The sequence below is a fragment of the Helianthus annuus genome, chromosome 7, assembly GCF_002127325.2.
Source record: "Helianthus annuus cultivar XRQ/B chromosome 7, HanXRQr2.0-SUNRISE, whole genome shotgun sequence".
Taxonomy (NCBI): domain Eukaryota; kingdom Viridiplantae; phylum Streptophyta; class Magnoliopsida; order Asterales; family Asteraceae; genus Helianthus; species Helianthus annuus.
In genome coordinates, this window is record NC_035439.2 from 133,614,560 (window position 1) to 133,623,021 (window position 8,462).

The window sequence follows — 8,462 nt, forward strand, 5'->3', positions numbered from 1 at the left end:
AGTATGGATGTGCCATTCCTACACACTAACTGGTTGCCACGTGAAAGCAAAGTCAAATCATATGACCATCTCGAGTACCCCGCCAGGACACACAAAATTCTCATCTTTGCTCAAATTTTAAACTATTCATACAGCAACAATCGCAATCTTGGATGGCAAGCCAAGATATGGAATATTTCATCTTCAAACCAAGAGAATAAATCTTCCACGGCTGCATACTCAACGACTGCGAAGTGAAAGTAAAGTCAATCACATAACCATACCAGCCAACAAACAAAAAACCTCAAATTTGCCTACACCTACACAAAGGCAATCAAATAATAGCTGGTGACAATAGTTCATCTTATTAGGAAAAATAAGAAATTAAACTTACAAATGTAAATGCCATCTGCAAACATGAATAAGAATTGAGGGAGTAACCCATTAACCTATTTAACTAACCTATTGAATATGTTACTTTAAAATTACAATTCAAAACTAAATTAATAATTTTGATTAACGTTTAAAAAAGTTAATTCTGATACAAATGGATGGAGAAAATAATTAAGCTTTACAAAGTAACTAATTAATAAATTTGACTAACCTATTAAATACTTCAACTTAAAATAACAATTCAAAATATAGACTTAACTTGTGATAAGTCAACGTTCAACACTCATTTTCATTGCTTAGTATTTAAATGATAAAAATATATATAATATAAATATACATTAAATTTATTGATTGATTATGAAATTGTGAATCATCATTTACACGTATTTGTAGAAATGGAAATAAATAAATGATGATAGTTAACATTCCTAAATGAAAAAAAAAATATACTAAACGAAAAAGATATATGAAAAGTTGGTAAGATGAAGGGAATCAAATTATGAATGAAAAGGAATGCATTTATTACCAATTTAAAGAAAAAAACAATTAATTGTTTGATAATATAAATGTTAAAAAGATACGGTATCATTTTAGAATTATTGTATAAATATTTTCAGTTATATTTTACAATATATAAAGTATATTATTTTAATACGCTTACCTTTTTTAGTGAAAGAAACAATTTAAGAGGTTGTATAAAAAATAAACTTTGGGTAATTTTCAACCAGTTTTGACGTGTTTCTATTTTGCTACTTCCAATTTTACATATTAGAGATTTAAAAAATCGAATTGATCAATTTATAAGTAAATGAATCTTTAGTAATTTAAGGCCTTCTTTGTTTTCCTAAAGATAAAGAACGAATATGTAGAAATCGTTAAAAAAGAATATCAAAATGATGTATGAAAATGGTTAAACCATGATCACCATAATATTAGAAGCAAAATCACCTTCATCACCAACATTGGTGGCATCATGGCCATATTTTTTCTTGATAACAAAACCTGTAAACACATGAAACTATGTTTTTTTGAAAAACAAACATTATTTTTTACATCAACAATAAGCTTCCTTAAACAATATGGTAATCATAAAACAAATATCGTGTTTCAATATAGTAAAAATCAATAAATATCAATTTCAAGTATCTTTCAAGAATTTTTTTTTTACTTGAAAAACGAACTCCATCCAATAAATAAAAATGAGAAAACCATATTTACAATCAAGATTAAAGCCAGATTCAACCAAGATTACAAAACTTTAAAACAAACATATTTTTTAAAACCTTAAGATTATCGAATTAAAAGACATTAATGATTCTGCGAAGAACTATTTGAATTTTAAAAGAAAAAAAAACAAAATAATAGTTAGGAAAATCATTAAGACATGCGTATAGAATCAAAAGAAAAGCTAGAGAAAACAAACATAGAAAACAATGATCCTTCAAATTACACAGTAACCGATCAAAACAAATAACATCCTAATGCAAAATCAAAGTAATAAAAAGCAAAATAACAAATGCTCAAATGATAAAAATACCTTTGATGTAAGGGATTTTGTGTATCGTTCTTCCAAATCCACAATAACCTAACGGTCATGGTACACGAAGTTCAAAATCACAAACAATAACACAAAATCTTGACAACAGATTATGGAATCCAATTGCTTACTGTCAATCAAGACGATTGTTGACGATGATCTTCATTTAGGTTCTTAAGAGTGTTTGGAACAATGATTGAGAGGAGAGATGTGAGATGCAATGGAGGTTATGGTATTGATTTAGGCTATTATTAGATGGTAATCAAATTTAGGAAATGTATTTAATACCGGGTCGGGTCAACCGATATTAAGAGATGGACCTAAAAAAAAGGCGGGAAAAAACCAAAATGGTTGCACCATGTGAGGACATGTGTCCCAAACCTTATTCATTTATTATATATATAGATTCTTTTCTATGAACACATTCACCTCTCTCCAGATTTCTATTTACTTTTTTTACAGTTTTATTATTCTTTTCAGATCAATCATCTTCGGCCATAGTAGTCGTAAGTCATGAGGCGGCGATGGTTTAGACAGAAGAAAAGGCAACATTTCATTTACAACTTATTTTCTTTCATTGCAAATTGCAATTGAATATAACACATTTGAGGCCTGGAGAGAGAAAGAGGGACGACAATTCCGTACGGGGTTGGAGACCCAAAATCAGTCTTCCAGCCCGTCTTCAGATCTGGTTGCATTCAAGTCACCGGCGATAAGGACGGTTCCGGTAACGTACCCCCAACAACCACTTGACTCGAGATCGACCTCCAATATACCAGATCTGGCCGGAAACGGGGCATGCAGGAGAAATCGGACAACCGTCGACGTCGCCGGAGTCATGCCGGCTGTTCCTTTCCCTTTCTCTGTCGCCTGTCGGTCTTCAAACAACCAACAGCCATACGATTAAGGCAGATTTCATCATCCGGCTTGAAGTCGTTGGATTTGGCCGGAGAAGAAAAGAGGTGCGGTGCTAGTGATGTCGCGTGTCGCAGAGAGCAGGAGAGAAGTTTTTCGTCACCACGACCGGAATGCCAAGCGGAGGCTTCTGGTGGTGATGTGAAGGATCTGAACCGCTTCACTTCTCTGGTTCTCTTTTTGCACAAGGCTACTAGCACAAACATGCTATGTGTTTTGATATAGTGAATTGTGGAAGACTGCAGGATGATAAACACACTGACCGGCAGATGTAGGTGTGGAAAACTGGAAAACCGGGACTGTTGCTAAGAACCTTCATCATTTGTTATTATATAGAATATTAAGACCTTGCAGAAATATAACAAATTAGTTATTATATGTTGACTTAATGCATGTTCGGTTAAGTTAAATCGAGTATTTAGATATATATAACCATAACCGAATCATAAAAGTCACTTGGCAAAAATAATCATACCCAAATCATCAGTTTCTAAGTTGGTTCGATTATTTTAGGTAGAATTTTTATAGTAACTAGTTGATTTTTCGTTCATGCGTTGCGGCGGGGACCTAAGGGCATACGGTGTGGTAATCGGGAAGACGCGGCAAACATGTTTGCCGATCGGCAAACACCGCCGCCAACGATCTGGCGATGCGGCAAACCTTTGAAATCGGTAACCCTTTACCGACTCGGGAAACATGATTTTTTTAATGTGGGGGCCACCCTAACAGTAATATTACCGTTTAAATAAAAAAAAAATTTCTTTAAAAAAATAAACTATAAATATCACACTAAACCATTTAACCATATACCTTCAAATATATACTCAACCAAACCAAAAAATACCACCAATTCTTCCCAAAAATTTACCATACAAAATGGCGGATGAACTCCCGTTATGGTTCCCACCCATGAGTAGCGACGATTCATCCGATAGTAGCATTCTTTTTTTTCAAAATCTCATCGAAGAAGCCGAACTTCAAGATACCGGCACATCTAACCGAAGGAGATATATTGAACGTCAACGTGAGGAGGGGCATGAGACACTCATGGCGGATTAGGAATGTCGTGTACCCGTGTATTATTTTACACAACATGATTTTGAAAGATGATGGAAAGGCGATAGCACCGGTGCACATTCGGGATCCTCCGGTCGAGCCCGCTCTAGACGATACGGTGTTGGGCGAGTTGATGAATGAAGACACGCATTGGAGACTCAAACACGATCTCATAGACCATCTTTTGGTCGATTCCGACGAAGACTAGTTTAAATTGTTTCATGTTAATGTAATTTTATTGTTTTTTAATTTAGTGTAACTTTGATGTTTTTAATTTAATTTATGAAAGTTTATTGTTTTTTAATTTAATGTATATATTCTAAATTTATTAATATTAAATAAAATAGTGCACAAAAAAAATAATAATAAAAGTTTACCACTTCAGCAAGTGTTTAAACCATTGCCAACACTTTTCAGCAAAGTTTAAACACTTTTGCCTGATTGACATGGCGCGCTCTAATTGATCGGTTTTTTAGTTTACCACTCCAAAGTGTTTAACCACTCCTTACACCCTAATGACTACAAAACGTGTGTCAGCAACGGTAAGCAGATACCGAATATCAAAACATAAATAAAAATGACGTAGTAAGGATAGTCATTCCGTCCTAAAAAAAGCGATTTTAAATATCCTAATATATATTAATAGGACCTACACGTCCTACACGTTGGAAACTAAGTTGTTTTTAGTTCAGTTATTACGGTACTAACACGTTAAAATATGGATGAGCTCAGTACCGGTAACGGCACTGAAAGTACCGATCCGGAAAATCATCGAATTTAAGTACCGGCACCGAAAATGCTCGGTACAATACGGTATGGTATTTGAAGGTAAAAATCAATACATACAAGTAAGATGCTAGACCAGTGTCGAACCGAAAGTAACGATTCTGAAAACGGCAAAAGGTTGGTACCGAAAATGATTTGGTATAGTAAATTTGGTACCGATACGATACCGGTTTGATTACAGGATTTGATACGATTTGCTCATCAATAATCTAAATATCCAAGTTAATTTTACATGCTATAACTCATTCATTACATAAAAAGACAAAAAAGAAAGCAAAATAAGTTGTTGTGTATATAAAATCTCATTCAAACGAAATACAATTTACTTACTGTGTGCATGAAAAGTAATCTAAACGGGGCAATTACTTGCATTGCTACGTTGCTACAGGATTTGATGAGCTCGGTACCAAACGGTACTGAAATCCCCAAAAGTGGGTACCAGTACCGAATATACCTGGTACGGTACGGTACGGTTCGGTACCGGTCGGTACTGGTACGACACCGGTATTTGAGGGTAAAAACCGGTGAATACCGGAGCCGAAACGGTACCGAAAATACACCTGGTTTGGTAAATTTGGTACAAGTACCAGTACAGTACCCGATACCAGTTACTCATCCCCTAATGATTTTACTGTTCATTCAGTTCTCTTTTTAATATATAGGTAATGTGTATTGCCTCGGTTATTAAAGTCGAGGCTTGCGCCCACTCTAATCCATCTTCTCTATCTACTTTTCGCTTTTGTTCTTGAGATCCATCTTGTTATGTTTGTGTGCCAATGAGGTAGTGGTGGAGTGGTAAGAGAGAGACTTAGTTTTCTAAAGGACCCAAGTTCTATTCCTGCCCTCCGTATTATTTTCTGCGGCACTTGTTGATGATGGGAGACTAGGCGAATAGGTGGAGATCGCTAGTTCGATCCTTGAACTGAGCGGGTTTTACCTCACCGCACTGGCGTGTATTCGGGCGAGTGTTCACGGGCTTCGGCCCTAGGTGAGGATTTTCCCTGGTTCAGAGGCGAGTGTATTTCGATACGGTGAATTTCACCAATAACCCATTTGAAAGATTCGTTGGCCGTTCAAAAAAATGTTTGTGTACTGCGTGTCACGCTCACGATCTATAACTATCACTATCAGTATCATTGTGAGTGTCACGAACTGAATTCTTCTCTATCCCTTAACTAGTTCTATCAGTCAAATAATGAATAGGAAGATGCAATGATGCATTGAATTTGAAATATATGTCCTTATTCTAGCAATGATACACTGAATTTGCAATATATCTTTAATATATTCAAGCTTGACAAGATGGACATAATGTACCCTTCAATTATTTCATTTTCCCAACAAAATCCACTTTTAGGATTTCATTTTCACAACAAAATCCAATTTTAAGATGTAAATTACGCAACAATCAATCATACCCAATAAAATCCCACAAATAGCAAAGCTATTGGTATGGTCTGGGGAGGGTGGGATGTAGGCACACCTTACCTCTACCCCTAGGGATAGAGAGACTGCTTCCAGTGAGACACTCGCTCCAAAACACACAGGAAAGAAATAAATAGAACATGAGGTGTGTGTGTGTGAAACTACCAATATAACATGAGTGGTGAAAGGGTGCATGATAAACAAGACAAATATAACAAGACAAACACCCTATACATATAGATACATATTTACGACCATACACTACACCTAAAACTACAATTATACCTAGGAAAGAAATAAATAGAACATGAGGTGTGTGTGTATGAAGCTACCAATATAAGATAAGATGTAAATTACGCACAAACAACAATTATTCATATTATTATAACGAGTTAGTAAATACATAAAGTTTTCACGTATCATTTGTTGCCTGTTCAATAAAAAATATTAGGTAATTGAGTGATTCACATAATTATAATTTTAGATCATTAATTTTCTATGACAAAAATAGTAACAAGCTTGTTTTTTTTGGTCACAATATATATTTTTTGTTGACATCAAAAGAGATGAACACAAGTTTGCCAAGCAAATAATCAAGAACACAAGTTTGGTTCAAAAAACAATAACAAGATGAACACAAAGAATTATTTCAGCAACAACCTTTATCAATAGTAAATACTTAAGTTTTGGATCCATAAGGATCCTATACCCAACAAAATAATAATTAAACATTTATCTAGTGCGAAGAAGACTGTAACAACGATCGATCTATTATGATTAACTGTTTTGTAACACCACTAAAGGCTATCACTATTCAATCTAGCATGGCCTACAAACTCGAGTTTTAAATTGATTATTAACTTTTAGTTGATGATTGCTTGATCTTAAATTGATATTTGAAACTTAACTTGATACTTAGAGCACCCACATGCCACAATGTTTGGTTTGTGGGTGCGTCTGGATCTACCCAGCATGGCAACAGACTTGTTGAGGAGTTTGGGAACATTGTGGGTGGCGTCTGGATGCTTTGTCCGCTTATTTGGTCTGGAATTCCAAACATCAATCCGGAGGAAAGCTTGAGCCACAATAACAACTATATTGGGTTAAAAGTGGGGAAAGTGAGCCACTATGTGGAGTGTGAGGTGAAGTTTGTAGAGGTTTGTACGTTGTGAAAAAGTGTCAGTTTTTCTTAGGGAAGTCTGAAAATCTAATTTGGCACGGAGCTGTCAGTTTGTGGAAGTCTGAAATATTAAACATCGTTGATGCTCACATTAATAATCCATCCTACGCAATGAATATGTTAGTCATGAATCCTAAGAAAACAAGTGTTATGCCAAGTAAACGTGTAAAGGAAGTGAATACACTTTTATGGTTATAAGTTATAACTATATAACATACTAAAGTCTTGTTTGGTTGAATGAGCTTGAAACTTTTAGGTCAGGAGCTTGAAGCTTTTGGTTGAACGCTCCTACTAGTAGCGTTTAGAAAGAGCTACAAACTTTTAGGGAAAAAAATATTGTTTTAACCTCTAAAGATAATTAACTTTTTAATGCATAAACTTTTTAAATTTTTAGTTATGTCTATTTTGGTTATTTTATATATTTTATTAAAAGCTCCAGTTACTCTGCCAAACACCAAATATATCTAAAAAACTACAGCTACTAATTATCAGCTACAACTAACAGCTTCCAGTCACCAGCTACCAGCTTCCAGCCAGTAGCCAACAGCTACTTTTGCCAAACATACCCTAAGATTCATGTCTATTTATTTTATTTCGATTAAAAATTTGTATTTACAAGCTAACCCTCTTGTGTAGACCCACCATGTAATTATAATATGCTTAATCTATAAACATTACACAATATAAATTCTAAACTAGCAACACTCGTTTCATTTCCATCTATTAATACACGAAAGGAAACTGCAAGTAGTTGATTAAACGACTTTATTTTCAAGATTCTACCCCACCTTTCCGCATGATGATCTCTGTGGTCACCTTAACAAATTCCATATCTAATTACTTCATATCACTAAGGGTAAATCTAGGGTTAAAAATGAAACTAGCGTTCAACGAATAGTTCATGAACTGTTCGGCAACTTATGCTCATTTATGTTCGTGAACGTTCGGTTACTTGTTCATTTATGCTCGTTTGTGTTTGACGGTTCATTAGTGTTTTTAGTTTTTATATTTTATTTAAATACTTCAAAATTATGACAAATAAAATATTTAATAAGTATCAATGTATTATATATATGTTCATGAACGTTTGTTTATGTTCGTTTATTTCCATTTGTGCTCGTGAACATCAGTTTGTGTTCATGAACGTTCGCTTGCGTTCGTTGCTAAAATTAAAAAAGCACGTCCATTTCC

At 34.5% G+C, this 8,462-nt stretch overlaps 1 non-coding gene across 1 annotated transcript; it reads right to left on the reverse strand.

Moving 5' to 3' along the window:
- Nucleotides 1-106: 106 nt before the first annotated feature.
- LOC110868633 lies at nucleotides 107-1,957 on the reverse strand. Its single transcript, XR_004862758.1, has 3 exons — nucleotides 1,910-1,957; nucleotides 1,321-1,374; nucleotides 107-226 (listed from the first exon to the last, which is right to left on the reverse strand). It is a non-coding gene; the product is annotated as an uncharacterized LOC110868633 (transcript).
- Nucleotides 1,958-8,462: the final 6,505 nt, after the last annotated feature.